This window comes from Phodopus roborovskii, unplaced genomic scaffold (assembly GCF_943737965.1).
Source record: "Phodopus roborovskii unplaced genomic scaffold, PHOROB, whole genome shotgun sequence".
Classification (NCBI taxonomy): Eukaryota; Metazoa; Chordata; class Mammalia; order Rodentia; family Cricetidae; genus Phodopus; species Phodopus roborovskii.
Window position 1 is genome coordinate 58,696 of NW_026125360.1, and position 24,479 is coordinate 83,174.

Below are 24,479 nucleotides of genomic sequence, written 5' to 3' on the forward strand. Positions count from 1 at the left end.
ATTGTCAAATAACAACAAAATGGTAGCTTGTACCATTGGGACTTCTTACACATTATATATTAGAAAAGGAAAGAGATAAGTAGGGTTTCTGTGTGCCTTGCTAACCCAGATGGATACAAGATGAGCAATTTGTTCTAGGATTTTGAAGTCAAATGCTTTGCTCTCATCTGCTAACAGGTTCATCTGAATTATAGGAATGATGAACCATCACTTCTGTACCAACAGGTGTGTTTAGAGCTCCAAGTTCTGAGATGCTGCCTTCCATTAGGTAAATAAAATGCAAGTTGTGTAAAAGTTTAAAAATAAATAAATGTAATCTAAACAAACTAATTCACAATTGTACTTTGCTTTTCACTGCGTGGTATTTCTCCAGTGTTGCTCTCAAATAATTACAGGATATTATCTTTTAAATTCAGGATTCTTTTAATCATTGAATAAATGCCAAACACACAAAAAGGAGGGAACTACCTTTTCTTATAATCTTTAATTCTTAGCAGTATACATTTTCTTTGTTTCTTTTTACCTATAATATATTATGGATTTTAATAATTAAGTTCACTTTAATGTGGTAATAATTGTGTATTGATATTAATAATAACTTCCAAATATAGTGCCTATTTTATGTGGATGTTTCATTTTAAATTAATTTCTCATTTATTTAATAATTAAGTGAATCATTAGCAAAAGTCACAATCATATATTTTACTTAATAGCTATGAAAAAGCAAAGTATGAAGTATAAATTGCAATTCAAATAATTTCACTAGGATTGGGACTTCGAGAAGGAAAAGTCAGTGTTACCAATAATCATTATGTTACATTGTAAAATGTGCCTTTTAGGGTCAAAATGAGATTAATATTGCTTTTTCTTACATTTTGCATTATTTTATATTACAGTCTTTAAAAATATAGCAAATCTGATTATTTGTCTTTCTTAAAGATTTTTCCCAAGCTATTAAAGATGGCAAAATGTTAGATTACTATAGATGGAGAAAATAAGACATTTCATTATAAAATCAAATTTACACAATACTTATCTCTAAGTCCAGCTATAGAAGGCTCTCAAAAGAAAATTAAAGCATAAATGTCTTAACCATACATAAGAAGACACAGGGAATAAATCATCTCAGACCACTACATCCAAAGAGTACACACACACACACACACACACACACACACACACACACACACACACACAAACACCATCACAACAACAAAATATCAGAAATCAGCAAACACTGCCCATTGATGTCTCTTAACACTAATGATCTCAAATTCCCCATTAAAAAGGCACAGACAACAAAATGATGGAGAAATTATAACCATCTTTTTTGCTGTACCCAAAAAACATTTCTGAATAAAAGGATGAACATTATCTCAGTGTAAAAAATAGAAAAAGATATGCCAAATAAGTGGACCTGAAAAGCCATTTTTATACCTAAAAAAATAGACTTCAAATCAAAGCTAACCAGAAGTGATAGGGAAGGAGACTACATACTAATCAAAGGGAAAATCTGCCAAGAGGACATTGCAATTTTTAATATCTATGCACCAAATACAAGGGACCAAAGTTTGTATAGTAGAAACTTTACTATAGCTTAAATCACATATTGATCCACATACATGCATAGCTGCAGGCATTGATATACCACTCCCACCTAAAAAAGGACATTCAGACAAAACTAAACTGAGAAATGCTGGATAAACTGATGTTATAAACCAGACAGACATAATAGGTATTTACCCAAACACAAAAGAAAATTTCTTCTTCTTAGTATCTCATGAAACGTCCTCCACAATTGACCACATACTCAAGCATGAAGCAATATACAACAGAATTGATATAGCACCTTGCATGCTATCTGAGCACCATGGATTAACACAGGATACCAATAAGATCAGAAATCTTACAAACTCATGGAAACTGAAAAACTCTCTACTGAATGAAGAAATGGGTTGAGACAAATATTAAGAAAAAAATTAAAGATGTTCTGGAATTGAATGAAAATGAGTACACAACATACCCAAAATTATGGGATATTATGAAGGTAGCTCTAAGAGGAAATTTGTAAAATTAAGTGCCAAAAAAAATGGAGAGATCTCATTCTAGTAATTTAACAGCATCCCTGAAAGCCATAGAACCAGAAGGGGAAAATGGTAAGAAATAATAAAATTAAGGGCTGAAATCAATAAAAGATGAACAAGCAAAATATAATACAAAGAATCAATGAAATAATGAGTAGGTTCTTTGAGAAATCCACTGATGTTGACAAAACTTTGTCCATATTAACTAAAAGATAGAGAGAAAACATCCAAATTAAAAGAATTGTAAATGAAAAAGTGGGGGGATATAACAACTGAAATCAAGGAAATCTAGAGGATAAGAACATGTTTTAAAAACCTGTGTTCTATCACATTGGAAAATCTAAAATGGATAATTTTCTCTATATACACAATCTATCAAAGTTAAATCAAGATCAGATAAACAATTAACACAAATATAACTCCTTGTGAAATAAAAGCAGTCCTTAAAATTGTTCCCACCAATAGGAGTCCAGGGCCAGATAGTTTTGGTGAAGCATTTTACCAGATTTTCAAAGAAGAGTTAATGCTAATACTTCTTAAATTATTCCACAAATATAAGCAGAAAGAGCATTGTCCAATTCATTTTGCAATGCCTCAGTTAACTTGAGACACAAACCATATAAAGACCCAACAAGGATTGATAATTGCAAACCATGTATTTTTTTTGAAGAAAATAGATGTAAAACTTCTTAATAAAATACTTGCAAACAAAACCTAAGAAGACATAAAAATGACCCATCATGATCAAGTAGGCTTCATCCCAGAGATGTAGGAACGGTTCAATATACATAAATCAGTAACTATAATTCACAATATGAGCAAAGAGAAATACAAAAAGCATGATTATTTCATTACATGAAGAGAAAGTCTTTGATAAAAAAAAAAAAAAAAAAAACATCCCGTCATGATAAAAATTCTGGAGAGATTAGAGATACAAGAAACGTAGCTCAATATAATAAAGGCAGCTTACAGGAAGTCCATCGCCAATATCAACTTAAATGAAAGAAACATAATTCTGATAAATCAAGAAAATGACAAAGTTGTCCACCCTCTACCTACCTTTTCAGTATAGTACTTGAATTCTCATGGACACTTTTAGGAAAGTAGCTCGATACAAAATTAACTATCAAAAATTAGTAACACTCTTATATACAAATGACAAATGGAAATAAAGAAATAAGGCAAACAACACTATTCACAATAGCCTCAAATAATATAAAATGCTGTGGAATGACTATAACCAAGTAAGTTAAACATCTGTATGATAAAACCTTTAAGATATAGAAGAAAGAAATTAAAGACGGTATCAGAAGATGGGCAGATCTTCCATGGACCAGTAGGATTAATATAGTAAAAATGGTCATCATTAAAAAATAATGATTCAGTGCAATCCCCATCAAAATTCCAACACAATCATGTAAAGACAAGTTTCAGTATCATATGGAAATACATACACACACACACACACACACACACACACACACACACACACACAGCCAAAACAGAAAAGTTAAAAATATCCTGAGTAATAAAAGGACTGTTGTCAGTATCACCATTCCCAATTTAAAGAGATATATTAATAAAGACCACATGGAACAGACACACTATACAGTTAACGTGAAGACCCAGCAGTCCACACACTTATAGTCACCTGAATTTTGGTTTTAAAAAAAAAAGGAAGAAATAAACACTGGGGAAAAAGGCAGCACCTTCAACAAATGATTCTGGTCAAGCAGATCCCTACTTACCACCCTGCAGAAAACTTAACTCCAAATGTATCAAAGACCTCAGGAAAAATCCAAATAGAAGAACCTGATAAAAGACACTTGAACTCAATGGCCTAAAAAAAACTCTCTGAACAAAACATCAGTGGTATGGACACTAAAGTCAGCAATTAATAATGGGGTATCATAAAACTGAGAATCTTCTGTACAGCAAAGAACACCATGATTTGGACAAAGCAGCAGGCTACAGAATGGGAAAACATTTTTAGCAACCATACATTTGATAAAGGACTAAGATCAAATTGTATAAAGAATACAAAAACTAATTATCAAGAAAACAAATAGCCCAATTTAAAAATGAGGTAGAGTGCTAAACATAGAATTCTAAAAGAGGAAATTATAATGTCTGAGAAACACTTAAAAGGAATGTTAGACACTAGGGAAAAGCAAATCAAATCATTTTGGGATTTCATCTTACATCTATCAGAATGTCTAATAGCAATAAAACAAGTGACATCTTGTGCTGGCAAGGATATGGAGTATGGGGAAATCTCATCTATTACCAGTGGGAGTGCAAACTTGTACAAGCTCTATGTAATTATGGAAATCAGTGTGGCATGGCAGTTCCTCAGGAAGATGGGAATCTATCTACCTAAAAATCTGTCTATACTACTCTTAGAGAAAATACCTAAAGGGTGCTTTATCCTATTATAGAACACTTAGTCAACAGTGTTCATTGTTGCTCTACTCATAATATCCAGCAATTAGAAACACCTTAGATGGCCCTTAACAGAATAGATAAAGAAAGTGTGGTATATTTACACAATGGAGTGTTAATCAGTCACTAAAAAAATTAAAACATGAAATTCACATATGAATGAATGGAATTTAAAAAAATCATCTTGAGTAAGTTATCTCAGACACAGAAATAAAAATATGACATCTACATGTTTATATGTGGATATTAATTGTTAAGTTAATAACTAAACTACAATCTGCAGAACAACAGAGGTTAGCTATAGAATAAAGGTCTCAGGGGAATAGATAGGTCTTGTTAAGAAAGGGAAATAGAATAGAAAGTTATGAGACTAATGAGGGGCAGGGCTGGAATGAGAAATTCTGGTGGGGAGGAGAGAAGATAAGGGGGAACACCTTTTGTTGCACTCTATGCACAGGGTGTTTTAAAAGAGGTGCCTGAGCTATTTCAGTAATTACATGTGTTCCATGAGGCTGACATACATTTTCAATTCTACTTTAATGATGAAAACCATAAATTTGGGAACTTACTGCCCATGCATAAACTTCAAGTAAACAATAGAATTGAAAACAAAAGAGCACATAATGCTTATTTGCCCATCGTTCACTTGCATTGGAATACCACAATGGAGAAAGACATTGATATTCAATTAACCTTTTTTAATATTAACAGAACATTTTAAAGGGGCTCACTTTAATTGAATGTTATTTTTTTAAAATATAACAGAACTCTTTAAAAGACTTTCCTTCTTGTGTAATGAGGTAGTCCTTCTGTAGCACTGACCACGCCCATTGGGGGGTGGAGGATGGGCGGAGGTGACCTGAGGAAGGAGGTCGGAGGGGGCCAGGAAGGCGCTCTCTTTTCTGGCGTGACTCGGACAGGAGAGGATCGGGTTGAATTTCCTGGTGTTCATCTGTCTAGGTTGTAAGTTATTTCTCCCTGAATAAACATCTATTCGGCCTATTTGTTTATCCTGACCCTTATTTACCGCAATATCCTTGGAGAGAGATGAAGTGATTCTCTGGGAATGTTTAGTCATGGATGTAGAGGACAGTTCATAAAGAACAGGCCACTATCAAAACATTTAATAAGGTGTTTCTCCTTTACTGCCATGATGTTATTGTGCCTTTGGATGGAGATTGAAGTGGAAACCACGTTATTCTCTTTTTTATGATTATATCTTTTATTTAAATTTGAAACACACCTCCTCCTCTGCCCCCTCAACCCCCATCCCATGCCCTTTCTGCTCCCTAGGGATGGTGAGGCCTTCCAAGTGGGATCTTCTAAGTCTGATATATTATTTGGAGCATACCCTAGGCCCTCCATAATGTCTCTATGCTGAAAGAGTACCCCTCTATGTGCAATGAGCTCCCAAAGTCCTTTCACACATTAGGGATAAATACTGATCCATTACTAAAGGCCCCATATACTGCCAAGTCATCCTAACTAATACCCTAACTAACAGGACTAACATGGGGTCTGGATCGGCACTATACTGTTTCCCAGCTATCAGTCTGGGTCCATGAGTTCCTCCTTCTTCAGGTCAGCTGCTTCTGTGAGTTTCTCCAGGCTAGTCCTGACCCTTTTGCTCATCACTCCTCACTCTCTGCAACTAGATTCCAGGAGTTCCTGTCAGTGTTTAGCTGTGCATGTCTGCTTCTGCTTCCATCAGCTACTTGATGAAGGCTCTATTGCAGCATATAAGGTACCCATCAATCTCATAATCAGGGAAGGACACTTATGGTATTTTTTCTATTGCTTAGATTCTTAGTTGAGATCATCTTTGTAGATCTCTGGACATTTCCATAGTGCCATATTTCTCTTTAGACCTATAATGGTTCTGTCTATTATGGTATGTCTTTTCTTGCTCTCCTCTATTCTTCCTCTGGCTCAATCTTACTGCTCTCTCATGTCCCCCTCACCCGTCCTCTCTTCTCTCATTCTCTTTCTCCTAACTCCCCCTTTCTTCCTCCCCCCCCATGTTGCCATTTTACTCAGGAGATCTTGTCCCTTTCCCCTTCTCTGGGGGTCCATGTATGTCTCTCTTAGGGTCGTCCTTGTTTCCTAGCTCTTCTGGTGATGTGGATTATAGGCTGGTGATCCTTTGCTCTATGTCTAAAATCTATATAGGACTGAGTACATAACATATTTGTCTTTTTGTGACTGGGTTACCTCATTCAGGATGGTTTCTTCTAGTTCCATGCATCTGTCTGTGAATTTCAAGAATGCATTGTATTTTTCCGCTGAGTAGTACTGCATTGTGTAAATGTACCACATTTTCTCAATTCATTCTATAGTTGAGTGGCATTCAGGTTGCTTCCAGGTTCTGGTTATTACAAAAGATGATGCTATGAACATAGATGAATAGACATCCTTGTATCAATGTGCTTCTTTGGGGTATATGCCTAAGAGTGGAATTACTGGATTTTGTGGTAGACTGATTCCCATTTTCATGAGGAACCGCCATACTGATTTCCAAAGTGGCTGTACAAGTTTGCTCTCCCATCACCAATGGAGGAGTGTTCTTCTTTTGCCACATCCTCTGCAGCATAAACTGTCTTTGATGTTTTTGATTTTAGCCATTCTGACATGTGCAAGATCATATATCAGAGTTGTTTTGATTTGCATTTCCCTGATGGCTAAGGATGCCGAGCACTTTCTTAAGTGTTTTTCAGCCATTTTAGATTCCTCCATTGAGAATTTCTCTATTTAGTTCTGTACCCCACTTTTAAATTAGATTATTTGGTGTTTTGGTAACTAGTTTCTTGAGTTCTTTGTACATTTTGGAAATCAGCCCTCTTTCAAATATGGGGTTGGTAAAGATCTTTTCCCACTGTGTGGGCTGCCATTTCATCTTGTTGAATATGTCTTTTGCCTTATGGACCATTTTCAGTTTCAGAAGGTCCCATTTATTAATTGTCTATCTCAGTGTCTGTGCTACTGGTGTTATGTTCAGGAAGCAGTCTCCTGTACCAATTTTTTTTTCAAGGGTTCCTCCCACTTTTTCTTCCAAGGGATTCAGTGCTGCTGGATTTATGTTGAGGACTTTTGATCCATTTGGACTTACATTTTGTGCATTGTGACAGACATGGATCTATTGCAGTCTCCTACATACCAACATCCAGTTATGCCAGCACCATTTGTTGAAGATGCTTTCATTTTTTTTTTTCATTGTATCATTACAGCTTCTTTGTCAAAAATCAGGTGTTCGTAGGTGTGTGGATTAATAGCAGGGTTTTCAGTTCGATTCCATTGGTCTACTTTTGCGCCAATACCAAGCTGTTTTCAGGACTATAGTTCTGTAATAGAGCTTGAAGTCAGGGATGGTGAAGCCTTCCGAAGTTCCTTTATTGTACAAGGTTGTTTTGGCTATCCTTTGTCTTTTGTTTTTCCATATAAAGTTGAGTATTGTTCATCCAAGGTCTGTGAAGAATTGTGCTGGGATTTTGATGAGGACAGCATTGAATATGTAGGATGTTTTTTGAAAGATTGGCATTTTTCTCTGTTGATCCTACCTATCCACGAGCATGGGAGACTTTTGCATTTTCTGGTATCTTCTTTAATTTCTTTCTTGAAAGACTCAAAGTTCTTGCTATGCAGGTCTTTCAATTGTTTGGTTAGTGTTAACCAAAGATATTTTATGTTGTTTGTGGCAATTCTAAAGGGCAATGGTTCTCTGATTTCTTTTTCATCCCCTTTATTGTCTGCATAGTAGGGCTCCTGATTTTTTTTTTTTAGTTAATCTTGTATCCTGCCACTTTGCTCAAGGTGTTTATGGGCTGTAGGAGTTCCTGGATAGAGTTTTTCAGGTCACTTATGTAAACTATCATATCATGTGCAAATAGTGGAATTTTGATTATTCCCCTTCCAATTTGTATCCCCTTGATATCCTTTTGTTGTCTTAATTGCTCTAGCTAGAACTTCAAGTACAATATTGAAGAGATATGGAGAGAGTGGGCAGCCTTGTCTTGTCACACTAAGTTTCTCTCCATTTAATTTGATGTTGGCTGCTGGTTTGCTGTATATTGCTTTTATTATATATTAGGTATGTTCCTGTTATCCCTGATCTCTCCAAGACCTTTATCATGAAGGGGTTTTGGATTTTGTCAATGGCTTTTTTAGTATCTAGTGAGATGATCATGTGATTTTTTTTTCAGTTTGTTTATATGTGGATTACATTGATAGATTTCCATATGTTGAACCATCCCTGGGATGAAACCTACTTGGTATGAATACCATGTTATTCTAACAACTCCCTACACAAGAACTTTCTGTAGAATTCTTATATCAGTGTGAACAGACCTTTAAACAATGCACATTTGAATTATAAGCCCATTTTCAAATGTACATTACTTTTTTCTGTACTTTCCCAAACCACTTTATTCTGATAACTTTATATGATTTCTAAACTGGGTTTCTTGGTTTGCATTTTCATTATCATATGATGTTTACACAAGAGTGTAGATGTCTGGTAAAATGTCATAAGTTATAAACTGAGCCTGGACTATCAAAGCTGTAGTCTCCCTGGAGAAGAGTGTACCTGCCTAACACAGGACAATCTTTTTATAACTGCTGACCACATAATCAACTCCAAGAATTTTTTATTCATCCCATCATTCCAGTTTTACATTCTGGCACTGATAAGACTATTTGCATATTAACTCTTGGTTTTTATTGGTTAGTATTTAATAAATCCTTTAACTTGAAAAAGGATGACCATTAAAAGCTTTAAAGGAATTCTAATTGGGGTAAAAAGGAGATTTTGTTATGAAAATGTAACAGTATCCTCTTAGTAACTGAGGATAATCTGATTGTTTATAAGCAGAAGGCAAGGACAGAAGGTTATGTTCACCTTTGCCCATTGTATGTCTGCACATACCGTCCTGGTGTTGGTATAAGGAGATGAAATGCAAAGAGAACAGTAATTTCACTGACTTGAAAAAGCAATGATTGAATGAAGGTCAGTACTGGTGAGGTGGTTTAATTTGAGTCTGGTTAGCAGAGAAAAGTCTGGAGGAGAATACTCAGAATTCTAAGGGCAATGTTTGTAACATTTCCATGCTTGAGAACTAGGACAAGTTTTCATAGAACAAAACATATAAACCACAACAGCAAAGTCACTGAAGATATGAGAGATAGTTGGTGATATCATAAGCATTCAATCCCAAGTAGGTAAGATGCAGTAAATAGATGACATATTCAGTTGGCACCCTAGGAAAGCCAGGACTAGTGGGTCAGGAACCAAAACCCAGAGTAATAATTACACCATTGGACCAAGGAGAAAAATGGAAATGTTGTATACCTTGACAAGGTATAAATTATTCTTAACAAAATGAAGAGGATCTGGTAAATTTAGATGTCAAGGGACATAAAGCCCAGGCCTTTAAAGTTGAACAACATAATCCATACCTGCTTCTAGATAACACTTACAAAACCTGTCATACAATGTAAACTAATTACACATACAATTGGTACGTGAGAAGAATCAGTGAAGAAACAGCCACAGATTCAGACATGTGTTCTTTGAATTGGGAGCCAACAGCTTTAAAGTAATATAGATCAGCTTATTGAACATACAAGCTGAAATAAAAATGAGAAGGCAGACAGGAACATGTAATGAGGAAACAGATGGTATATTTCAACAACATAATTGAAAGCATGGAAATTACAAATGGGAAAGTCCAGACATCTACAAGTAAGTTTCCTAGTGAACTTAATGGAACAACTGTGAAGCGGGGATGAGTCAGCTCTTGCAAACAACTACCCAATTTATCAATTCCAAAACTCAAAAAGAAAAAAAAAATTACTTATGAACTAGTAAAGCACTCAAAATTGTGGGAAATTCTCCTGTGGTCCCCACACCCATGTAATTGTCATTACTATAATAGAAGGGTGAAATGTAGGGGATCCTTTTCATAAAAACATAAAAAGTTTTCAGATATCAAGCTCTGTTGAAGTGGAAGAAGGTCCAAACCTCTCCTTCAAACATCTGGTGTCTGTGAGGAAGAGTATAAAGGTTAGGTTGTTATGACACACCTCTCCCCAATAAATACTGATGTCAGCAGTAATTATTACAGTTTTCATTCTCTATTGCACTTCAATAATGTCTAACATGCTACAAAAATTATAATATTTGCATACACACAAGAAAAATCACTCTAGATCAGTAAGGGGAATACTGAAATTGTCCAAAAGTGAAGCTGACATTAGAATTACAGAGTGGTTGAGAGAGCTTGAAGGAATGAAAATTGGACTAGCAGAAGCATGGATAACACAAGCAAAAAGATGAGAAATTCTCACAGACCCATAGCCATAGAAAGAGTGAGGTAGATCAGTAGAGGTCTAGACTTATCAAATATATCAGATAATGAGTTTATTCTGTGATGTCAAGAGAAGATGAGTTGGGGAAATGAAAAGATAATTGCACGTAAGGCAGGTAAGCAGAAATTGTTGGACACGAAGCAAAACAGTTTAAAAAATAAAAAGTAAAACAGAAAACACAAAAGGTAGTCCAGATGGCATTCTAAAGTAACATGAGAGAAAGAAATCAGCTGAATTATCTGAAGAGACAGGGGTAGAGAATTTTCTCTGGTAACCAAACATAGACCAACTAGACAAGCTTATAGATTTTAGATAAATATCTAAAAAAAATACCTCAATTTGGGGGTCAATCTGTAAGAGTGTTTCATGTAAGATTGAAAATAGAGTTCTGAGTTCATCCGACTTCCCTGCCCAGTGTGGATGAATAGCATCAATCTGTTGAGGCCTCAGTAGACCAAGGTAGATGTGGAAGAATTTATCTTCTCTTGAAGTGGTTTATAGTTGGTCTTTCCATAATCTTTTTTCCTGCTAGCATATGTGATGTCTTAACTTTTGTGTTTCTCAAGCCTTTGAACTTGGACTATATGCAACTTGTGTACTGACTGTCCAACTTCCAAACAACATGGTATGATACTTAACTTTTATAAAGTAGACATCCTAGGACCTCAAATGTCTATCCGTATATGTCTATCTGTCCATACACATATATCTCTTATCTGTTATATTACTGTTCTAGAAGTCCAAATAGTGCACCCACTAGCATCATGACATTATAACATGGACAAGGAAAATCTGAAGAACATTTGCTAGCAAAGCAAAACCTCACACGATGTAATATAAACCAAGAAATGACATCTTGTGGAATTTACTACAGTCTATTCCCAAATGCACTTAAGTTTCTAGGAATTACATAGGGCATAAGACCAGGAAGAATCAAGGAACATGGTAAGGAAAATACTAGGACCTGTCTATTACATAGGCAAAAATATAGGGCTTTAATTTTACTTTGAATATATATTTACTCTATTTAAAAATCTGAAACAAGAACTTTGTGCCACTATTGTGGTGCATCTGACACCCTACATATGAAATAACTTAATAATTTACAAAATTTCCAATTTGTAATAAAAATTCAACTATATTGGCAAATTTTAGCATGCATAGAAGTAAACTACTTGTGAACAAAGGGAGATGTTAATGAGTTTAATGGTTTAGGAGTTAAATTGTTCATGAAGTGAAGTAAAATTACTCGAAAGTTGACTATTGTGAGACAAATGTGTATGTTACATTCTCCAAAACTGTTTTCAAGTTATGAATAACTTTTTATGTGTGTGACAATTAAGTATCTTCCTTCAGCTGCCTACATATAGGATTCTTATGACAGGTTCAAAGAAAGACATTTCACCAATGAAAACAGCATCACGTGCTAAGAAAGAAACAAGCCCATAAGGGGATGGAGCTAAAGAAAAGAGATTTAGGTGCTAAGAAAAGGACATGAATGCTTAAAGCAGGAGTGAAAGAGTGAACAGGATGAAAAACATACAAAGCTGGGGGACAAGTTTAATATGTATATGTTTACAAACATCGCTATATAAGACTCCAGAATAACTAGTAAGAAGTAGCACTAAGTTAAGCTGGAAACCATCCAGGTGATTTAGTAGTTTATGTGAGCCAGGTTTGGCTAAAAGGACATGGACACACATTGACTGGTTCTTCAGGTGGTCATCTGCAGACAGCAAAGCTGCCATAGAGGGAAGGGGTTTGGATCTGGGATGCCACATCATTGGTCATTAGCCTTGTTTGTATATTTGTGATAAGATCTTGTTAAATAACCCCAGTTGTCCTGTAATGCACTATGGAGATCAAGCTAGCCTCAAACTTGCAATAATTTTGGTGTTTCTGCCTCCCCAGAGCTGAAATTACAGACATGCACTACCACCACTGGATGTCATTGACCTTTGACCAAAGATAACATTTATATAATGTATCCCTTCATGATTTTATTCAGTATTTCTTGAGCATCTGAAACCTCCCTGATCCTAAATGAATAATCATTTACTCCCAAATACTCTAAGAGGCATGTGGATGTGGATGGAGGTTTCTATCCCACCTGGTCCTGCAGCTTTTTAGTCCCAAATAAACACACAGGTGCTTGTATTAACTATAAACTTTTTGGCCAATGGCTCATGTACCATATTAGTTAGCTCACTCTTAATTATTAACCAATAACTATTAATCTATATATTTCCACATGACCTTATCTTACTGGAGAATGCCTGGACACCCTATTTTCCCAGTGGCTACATGGCATCTCTCTCTCTCTCTCTCTCTCTCTCTCTCTCTCTCTCTCTCTCTCTCTCTCTCTCTCTCTCTAGTGAATGTTCCCTGCCTTTCCTCTTCCCAGAATTCTCCTAGTCTGGCAGCCCTGCCTATACTTCCTGCCAGGCTACTGGCCAATCAAAATTTATTCATCAATCAATAAGAGAAACATATATTTACAGCATACAGAAGGGCATCCCCTATCAGGGGCACGTCTATTGTAGAGCTAAAGCTCCAAGTATATCATCTGCTGTTCTTGCTATTGTGATCAAATTGATGACAGGAAACACCTTAAGGTTGGAAGGATTTATTTTTGATTCATGGTTTGAAGGACACAATCCATCAAAGTTGGGCAAGCAAGCAAAGGTTTGTGCCTCCGTGAATAACTGTCTCTAGGTAGTATGCATCACCTCATGGTTGGACCAGCTTCCAAAAGAAACGAGTCCTCAAACACATGAATTTCTGGGGTCATTTCACACTCAAGCCCTGGCAACAAGTACCAAGGAATAAATCCAAGACAAAGACATTGAGTTGAGAGTATTAGAACAAGGTTCAACTAACAGATCTACAATATCTCACTGGTGTTGCTTTAATATGGACTAAAGCCTTTGTACTGCTTAAAAGTTAAGGTGGAATATTTTCATGGGAGTTAGCAAGCTTTGCTATTCATTCATTCATTCATTTGTTCATTCATTCATTTGTTCACTGACCTACTCATTCACTAACACTGTTTTATGGCTGAGAATGCAGTGGTAAAAGCAATAGTTAAGCTGCTTGCAAACAGTTTCCTCATCCCTTTCTTGTCTGATTCATGAGTTGTCCTAGTAACATCTGGCAAGGCTTTATAGATGGGCAGGGCTCCTAAATGCTGCTCTCCCTTGCCAGCTTTATGGTACCTTCTTATTTTATGAGAACCGTTCTTTAGAGATAAGGCTTGTAGCTTAATTTAATGAGCCCTATGCTGAAGGGAGGCATTTCTCCCATTAATTATCTAACAAGATATATATATATATATATATATATATATATATGTGTGTGTGTGTGTGTGTGTGTGTGTGTGTGTGTGTGTGTATATGTTTATCATCTGTTTATCAATCTGTCTATCCTCTCTCTCTCTCTCTCTCTCTCTATATATATATATATATATATATATATATATATAATTTTACATATAAAATTTGTAACCAATGTCAATGTTGTATTCTTGACTTGGGGGGGGTGTCCTTTTTAGTGTACTTTCTTCTTTTCTACACTTAATGATGAACTCATTTGGCTCCAGGAGAGAAAACAAAACAAGAATCCAACTTCATATCATCTAATCAAAGGTCAATGCCATCTCAACTGTACCTCAAATACAGAAGAACTAAGGAGTGTGCTTCCCAATGTATGGTGCCATCTAAGTGAAATAAATGTTCTTTTATTTTACTTATCATGGAACCTAAAATATTTTGGCCCTGTAGCATTACTCCTTTGGATAGTAAGGTAGTTAAATCTTCAAAATAAGTGTAATAATGTTAACATGCCACATGGAAAAATATGAGGTTTTGCCTAGACTGACTCAATTTCCTTCTAGGCCCTAAGAATCATATCCTCACTAAAGTAACCTCCCATACACCAAGGTTTATTTAAATATATTAATAAAGTTATAATTGAAGCAAGCTTTTTTGTGCAAACTGTGTTTGAACTATGTTGGAGTGATTCTAATATGAGTCAGTTCACTGCAAAGTTCTCAGAGGATTCAGAAATCCACAGATGTCTGTGGGGAGTGTCACATCAGAAGGTAGAACTTTTAAAAGTTCAAAGCTACTTTTTCCATAGAGCCTTTTAAATCTCCTTTAGATCATTTTACGACCTTGGAGACACTGCTGAGAGAGATCCTCAGTTAAGCAGCACGGAGAGTAATTAGTTAAGACTGTAGAAAGGAAAGGTCCACAGGTGGTGTCACTAATTAGAAACCCATGCAGAAGAGATATGGTAAAGGAAGTGGAGAGACTCTGGAAACAAACTTTCTCACTTTGCTCTGCACCAAGGCATGATTTTGCAAGTCAGTGAATGTAATTTGTGGTTACTAATTTGACTTCATTCCCCAAGTGCTTTGACAGATTTGCTTCTCTGACTGCATTTGGAAACCAGGCAATACCCATTTCTCCAGATTATGGACAGGTACTTTATAGCTCTGTGTCAAGAAATCTGTTCCTGCTTCCTACCACCGAATCCCAGAGAGGGACCTGGAGGCAGAACAAAGCACCCAGCATTGGCCACCATTACTGTCTTACACCTTCACCCTCCATGAGAGAAGAGAGGATAGAGTCTTGAACCCATACTCACTAGGATAGGGAGAGCCCCCACCTGCACCCACTGGAAGAAGAGATGAGAATAAGTATAAGAACACATCCAACAACAGAAAGATTTATATGACACCACCAGAGTCTAGGGATCCCAACACACATGATGCAGAGAAAAATGACCTTAAAAACAACTGAATGAAAATGATAGAGGCCCTTAAAGAATATATGAGAAAAAAAGCAAGAAAATAACAAATCTCTTAAAGAAAGCAAGGGAAACCAAGGAAATAAACAAAAAAAAAAACAAAAAACAATCAGACAGTCCATGACCTAAAAATGGAGATAGAGACAATAAAGAAAACACAAACCGAGGGAATGCTAGAAATAGAAAAACTGGAAAAACAATCAGGAACTACAGATGCAAACATAACTAACCAAGTACAAGAGATGGAGGAAGGAATCTCAGATGCTGAAGATACCTTGGAGAAATAGATTCATTTAACAAAGAAAATATTAAATCTAACAAATCCCCGACACAAAGCAGGAAATATGGGACACCGTGAAAAGGCCAAACCTAAGAATAACAGGTATAGAAGAAGTTGAAGAAACACAACTCAAAGGTGCAGAAAATATATTCCACAAAATCATAGAAGAAAACTTTCCCAATGTAAAGAAAGGCATGCCAAGAAAAGTACGAGAAGCTTATAGAACACCAAGTAGAATGGACCACAAAGGAAAGTCCCCTCACCACATAATAATCAAAACACCAAACATACAGAATAAAGAAAGAATAGTGAGAACAGCACAGGAAAAAGGCCAAGTATCATGTAAAGGCAACCCTATGAGAATTACACCTGACTTCTCCATGGAAACTCTGAAGGCCAGAAGGTTCCGGATAGATATTCTGCCAACACTAAGAGATCCTGGTTGCCAGCCCAGACTTCTATACCCAGGAAAGCTTTCATTCACTATTGATGGAGAAACCAAGATATTCCATGACAAAACCAGATTTAAATAATACACATTTATTAATCTAGCCCTACAAAAAGTTCTGGAAAGAAAACTGCAACCCAAGGAAATTAACTATACCTACAAAAAGATAGGCAATAGATAATCTCACTTTACCAACAGCCAAAAGAAAAATGGGGGGAAATCCACACACAATACCATCATCAACAGCAAATCCAACAAAGCAAGAATTAACAATCAATGGTCATTAATGTCTCTCAATATTAATGATTTCAACTAGCCTATAAAAAGACACAGACAAAAAAGAATGGATATGAAGACAGAATCCATCCTTTAGCTGCATACAAGAAACACACCTCAAATTCAAAGACAGACATCATCTAGAGTTAAGGGTTGGGAAAATTCTTTCCAATCAAATGGACCCAAGAAATATGCTAGTGTAGCAATACTTGTATCTAACAAATTAGACTTCAAACTAAAATCAATCAAAAGGGACGAAGAAGGTCATTTCTTATTCATCACAGGAGAAATCCATCAAGATGAAGTCTCAGTTCTGAACATCTATACCCCAAATACAAAGGCACCCACATTCACAAAAGAAACATTATTAAAACTCAAATCTCACATACAACCTCACACACTTATAGTGGGAGATTTCAACACCACACTCTCAACAATAGAACTAGACACGACTGCCAGACAGAAGCTTAAAAAAGAAACAAAGGAACTAACAAATTATGACCCAATTGGATTTAATAGACATTTATAGAACAAACCATCAAAATAAAAAATATACCTTCTCAGCTCTACATGGAACATTCTCTAAAATAAACCACATACTTGGCAATATAGTAAACATCAATAGGTACAAAAAATTGGAATAATCCCCTGTATCTTATCAGACCACCATGCTTTAACACTAGAATTCAACAACAACACAAATTGCAGAAAATCTAACAATGTGCAATTGCACCATACCTGGGTCAAGGAAGAAATAATGAAAGATTTTTAAAACTTCTAGAATGAAGATGCATCATACCCAAACTTATGGGACACTAACTGCCCACGTGAAAAAACTGGAGAATAGTCACACTAGAGAACTAACAGCCCAATCGAAAGCTCTAGAATTAAAAAGAAACAAGCTCATGCTGGAGAAGTAGATGCCAGGAAATAATCAAATTTGAGGGCTGAAATCAATAAGGTAGAAAGTAGGAAAACAATACAAAGAATCAATGTAAGAGTTTGTTCTTTGAGAAAATCAACAAGATAGACAAACCTTTATCCCAACTAACCAAAAGATAGAGGAAAAAACACACAAATTAACAAAATCAGAAATAAAAAGGGAGACATAACAGACAGAGAGGAAATACAGAGAATCTCCAGGTCATACTTTGAAAACCTGTACTCCACAAACTTCGAAAATTTAACAGAAATAGACAATTTTCTGTATGGATATCACTTACCAAAATTAAATCAAAACCAAATAAGCAATTTAAATAGACCTAAAACCCCTATTGAAATTGAAGCAGTTACCAAAAGTCTCCATCCAAAAAAAGCCCAGGGCCAAATTATTTCAGTGAAGAATTCTACCAGAAATTCAAACAATAGCTAATACTAATACTCCTCAAGATGTTCCATAGAATAGAAGCAGAGGGTCATTGCCAAACTCTTCTTATGAGGCTAAAATTTCCCTGATACCCAAGCCACACAAAGACACAACTAAGAAAGAAAAATACAGACCAACATCCCTCATGAATAATTATGGGAATTTACTCAATAAAATACTGGCAAATCAAAGAACATATCAGAGAAATCATCCACCATGACCAAGTAGGCTTCATCTCAGGGACGCAGGGATCCATCTATGTTATCCACCATATAAACAAACTGAAAAAGAAAAAAAACCACATGATCATCTCACTTGATGATAAAAATGCCTTTGCAAAATCCAACACCCCTTCATGATAAAGGTCTTGGAAAGCTCAAGGATAACAGGAACATACCTAAACATAATAAAAGCAATATACAGTAAACCAACAGCCAACATCAAACTAAATTGAGAGAAACTTGATGTGATTCCTCTAAAATCAGGAATAAGACAAAGCTGCCCACTTTCTCCATATCTCTTCAATATTGTACTTGAGGTACTAGCCTGAGCTAGAGGATACCAATTAGAAAGGAAGAAGTTAAACTTTCACTGTTTGCAGATGATATGATAGTTTACACGAGTGACCCACAAAACTCACTCTAATGGGAACTCCTGCAGTTGATAAACACCTTCAGAAAAGCAGCAGGATACAAGATTAACTCAAAAAAAAAAAAATCAGTAGCCCTACTATATACAGATAATAAAGGGGCTGAGAAAGAAATCAGAGAAACATCACCCTTTACAATAGCCACAGATAACATAAAGTATCTTGGGGTAATGCTTCCCAAACAAGTGAAAGACCTATATAATAAGAACTTTGAGTCTTTAAAGAAAGAAATTAAAGAAGATACCAGAAAATATAGAGATCTCCCATGCTCTTGGGATAGGTAGTATCAACATAGTAATAATGACAATCTTTTCAAAAACAATCTACAGATTCAATACAATCCCCATCAAAATTCCAGAACAATTCTTCACAGACATTGAAAAAACAATTCTCAACTTTATAGGGAAAAACAAAAAACCCAGGATAGCCAACACAATTCTGTTCAATAAAGGAATTTCTGGGTTGTGGGGGCATCACCAGCCATGACTTCAAACTCTATTATATAGCTATAGTTCTGAAAAGAGCTTGGTACTAGCACACACACACACACACACAAACACACACACACACACAAACACATACACACACACACACAAATACCTGTAGACCAATGTAATCGAACTGAAAACCCTGATATTAACCCATACACCTGTGAACACCTAATTTTTGACAAAGAGGCTAAATTTATACATTGGAAAAAAGAAAGTGTTTTGCATTTTTAACAAATGGGGCTGACAAAACTGGATACTGGTGTGTAGAAGACTGCAGATAGATCCATACATATTACCATGCACAAAACTTAAGTTCCAATGGATCAAAGACCTCAACATAAACCCATCCACACTGAATCTCATAGAAGAAAAAGTGGGAGGTACCCTTGATTGAATTTTTACAGGAGACCGCTTCCTCAGCATAACACCAGTAGCACAGACACCGAGATAGACAATTGATAAGTGGGACCTCCTGAAACTGAAAATGGTCTGTAAGGCAAAGGATACAGACAAGACAAAATGGCAGCACACAGAATGGGAAAAGATACTCACCAACCCCACATATGACAGAGGACTGATTTCCAAAATATACAAAGAATTCAAGAAGCTAGTCATCAAAACACCAAATAATCCAATTTAAAAGTGGGGTACAGAACTAAACAGAGAATTCTCAATGGAGGAATCTAAAATGACTGAAACACACTTAAGAAAGTGCTCAACATACTTAGCCATCAAGGAAATGCAAATCAAACCAACTCTGAGATATCAGCTAACTCCTGTCAGAATGGCTAAAATAAAAAACACCAAAGACAGTTTTTGCTGGAGATGATGTGGAGGAAGGGTAACACTCCTCCACTGCTGGTGGGAGTACATACTTGTACAGCCACTTTGGAAATCAGTATGGTGGTTCCTCATGAAAATGTGAATTATTCTACCTCAAGATCCAGTAATTCCACTCTTAGGCATATACCCAAAAGATGCACATTCATACAACAAGAAAATCTGTTCATCTATGTTTATACCAGCATTATTTGTAATATCCAGAACCTAGAAGAAACCTAGATGCCCCTCAACTGAATAATAGATGGAGAAATGTGATACATTCACACAATAGAGTGGTATTCAGCAGAAAAACATAATGGAATCCTGATATTCACAAGGAAATGGATGGAACTAGAAGAAACTATCCTGAGTGAGGTAACCCAGTCACAAAAAAGACAAACATGGTATGTACTCACTCTTATATGGATTTTAGACATAGAGTAAAGGGTCACCAGCCTACAATTCACACTGCCAGAAATGCTAGGAAACAAGGATGAACCTAAGAGAGACTTACATGGTCTCTTGGAGAAGGGGAAAGGAACAAGATATCCTGAGCATGGAGGGAGTGGAGAGGGAGATAGGAGAAAGAGGCGGGGAGAGGAGGAGGGGAGAGGTGGGCATGAGGGAACAGGAATATTGAGACAGGAAAATAATAGAGGAGAACAAGAAAAGAGATACCACAATAAAGGGAGCCATTATAGATTTAAGGAGAAATCTAGCACTAGGAAAATGCCCAGAGACCTACAAGCTAATGGAAGCAGCAGACATCCACAGATAAACCAGCTAAACTCTTGCAGAACTCCTGCAATCCAGTTACCGAGAGGGAGAAGTGATGAGTAAAGGGGGTCAAAACCAGAATGGAGAAACCCACAGAATCATCAGACCTGTACAAGGGGGAGCTCATGCACACTAGTCTGATAGCTGGGAAACCAGCATAGGACTGACCTGGACTCCCTAAATGTGAGCAGTCTACGGGACCTGTGGTAATGGATCAGTATTTATCCCTAGTATAATGGACTTTGGGAGTCCATCTCATATAAAGGGTTACTTTCTCAGCCTAGACACATGGACAAGGGGCTAGGCCCTGCCCCAAAAGTCCACTTAGAAGGCCGCACCTTCCCTGGGGAGCAGAAAGGGGATGGGCTATGATTTGGTGGGGGGTGATAGGGGAGGATGGGAGAATGAGGTAATTGGGATTGACATGTAAAACAACCTTGTTTCCAATTTAAATTTAAAAAGAAAAAAAAAAGAGAAAAATCTCTATAGCTCTGTGTATGATGAGATGTCTTTAAAGAGTTGTAGGTGAAAAAAAGTTCTTTAAAAAGGTGTAGGTGAGAAGGAAAGACACTTTAAAAGTGAGTTAACATGGGAGTTTTACCCTATTGGTGCCTGTCCCATTTATTGGTTAAGTCCTCTGGGGTAACTCTTATCCTTGGCTTTAAAATTTAACTTCACATTTCAACTTACACATTGATCTCTTATCTATTTGGTTTATGGAGTTTCTTTTTGTTGTGTCTTTCCTGTGTTCTAAAATATAAATCTATCATTTATAAGAAAGTGTTTTTTATGGTTATGTCACATATAATACACCTGGTAAGATATATGTGAAGTTTTCCTTGGCATAGACTAAATTTATGATTCCATCCTATTGTCCTACCATCTGTCTTTATCCTGGCAATGTCTACTTGGTTTTAGTATCATATCTCACAAGTTCAGTGCTCAGTCCGAAGGGGCTGCCTCAACTTCAGAAACCAGCGTTCAGTCCTTGTTGCTCTTTTTGCTTCTGGCCCATCACAGCTTATTCAAATCAATCATTTTCTAAAGTGGTCATAGTAAAGTTTTTTTTAAGGGTTAAAAACAGTTTTTTCCATTAAAAATTAACACTGCTCCAGAATAGTCAGAGGCAAGAGATATACAGAGCACAGTGTGGGGGCCACATTCAATGACACTCAGACTCTCTCCAAGGTTTACCATGCTCCACAAATGTCCATTTGTCACAGCTTTCTCAAAGTCCTGCCCCTCTTGGATTTTCTTGGAAACTTTGCTAATATGCATGCGGATTAAACCATTGGCAACCATCCACTCTCTCTGCCCCAAAGCTGGAACAAATAAGGGATAGGAAAAAGAGGGACAGGCTCTCACCTCCCAAGCACAGAGTTGATGTATAGCCTCATTCTTGAGGCAAAATAGTAAAGCTTTCCACCACTAGTCATTGTTAGTGTACAGAACGACTCAATTTTGGAGATTCCATGGGTTTAGGAGACCCATTCATACTTATTACTGTTAGTATTTATACATTTTCACTTGCCTGCCTTTGGAGTTCTAACAGGATATGCCCTCAGCAGCTGCCACTAAGAGCACCACCTGTGCTTATTCAAAGTTTCCTTTTAAAAGGGCCCTGCCTACCTCCCATCTCTCTTTCTCTGTCTCTCTCTTCCCCCTCCTTCTCTCTGCCTCTCTTTCCTCTTCCCCACTGCTCCTGTTCCTCGAGGCTGGTCTCCTCCCTCCCCTTTCCCCTTGTTATGATCATTTTCCCCTAATTAAAAAAAAAAAAAAACCCCATTGCTTGAACTGTTACATGGAGTCTTTCTCAAGTCACTTTTTAAAAATTACAATAATTACTGGACAATGTAGCAGGATTTTGGGGATGTGGACCACTAGCCCCCACATCAGGACACAAAGACTTATTATTAATTGTGAAAGCTCAGCCTTAGATTAGGATTGTTTCTAACCCATTTCTATTAATGTACATGCTGATGTGGGGCTCGTGGCTTTCACCTCTCCTTTTGCATGTCCTCATCCCTCTGTGTCCAGCTGGAGACTCCTCCATTCTTCCTTCCCAAGAACTTTCTGTCCCCAGAAATCCCACCTAACCTCCCCCTTCCTAGCTATTGGATATTCAGCTCTTTATTAAACCAATCACAGTGGCACATCTTCACATGGTGTAAAGGAATATACCACAACAGGATAAAGAGAAAAATACATATTAGTATAAATCACAATGTCACAGCTATAAACAAGTAAATAGCATTGCTAGGCAGTCTAAGCAGTGTTTGTGACTAATTTCAAATACACAAAGAAACCAGAACCTAGGCAGAAAAGCCACAGGCAATTTCAGAAGATTCTGTGTTGGACATTATTGGAAAGTATGTCATGAGGGAAGAACAGGTTATTTTGTTCTGAGATAATTTAATAGTTCATCTAATTTCAAATGTGCATTAGCTAGCTACACAACCATTCTGTTTAGATGAGAAATGAACATGAATCCTTTTCAGTGAAATGATCCTCCCACAGAAATTATTTTCCTTAGGATAGCATTTGAATGGTGCACAGTTGGAAAGAGGAACTAGGTAGCAAAGAGACATCTCATTAGAATCAAAACAGACATCAGATACCACACCCTTGCACATCACTTACTACCTACCCGTGTGCAACTTCTAAGCAGTTTAATATACATGTAGTTAAGTATAAGTATGAAATGCTGACCTTAGTGATCATAAATAAAGTCTTATGGGAAGATAACACTTATCAGGGCTTTATCTATGAGTACCTTTGTCCTATAAAGAGTTGTATGGCTACAGCTGGTGCTATGGCAACTCAACAGGCTAAATGTTGAATCACTGGCTCTTTGTAGAAACATTCCACCATTGCTTGGTCAGCTCAGGAGCCTGTGAAGATTTGTGTGGTTCACCCCTTGAGCTGTTACAGGTAAGGGAGAGGCCCAGGTAGTGGAGGGCTTGTTTTAAAATTCTAAACACACATTTTGTGACATGAAATAGCACCTCTTTCCATTACATTAAGCACATCTTTTGATCATTTTGAGCCCCCACTGAGATGTGACTGATACTATTTGAAATTTCTCTTGCTTTATTCTGTTTATTTGAAATACAGTTACCATTCTGTAACCTTCTGCCGAGGCAATTACTCCGCATGGCCAGAAATTACTTTAAGAATGCAAGGTGAGATCAGATTGACTCCAAAATCTCCACTCTGAATTTGCTGCCCAGAAAGCTCTTGTAATTGGTATTGTGGTCCCTAGATATATGATTCCAGGAAAATGATTCCATTAGAGGTGTCAAAATAAGAGAAATGTTATGGTCCCCCAGCATGTAGGTATGCCAAGCATTAGGTGCCTTCTTTTTATTCCCGTTCGTGCTAGAATAGCACTGAATACCTTGCTTGGCATTTTTAAATCTGTGGATAAAAGCTCTCTAAATAAAGGCTTCCACGTGGGTTGTGTTCACATGTTCCCCCGCATTTTCAGTCTTCCCTCCTCTGAGGAAGCTGCTCACAGAGTGACACTGGAGGGAGGTGAAAGGCTCAGGGAGGTGGGAGGGGCAGAATACTCCCCAAATGAAAATACAATTCTGTGCAAAAGTAAACTGGGAGGTCTCAGCTTATTGACATTATGGATTGATTTTTTAAATCACCAAATAGATAAAGTTCTCTAGA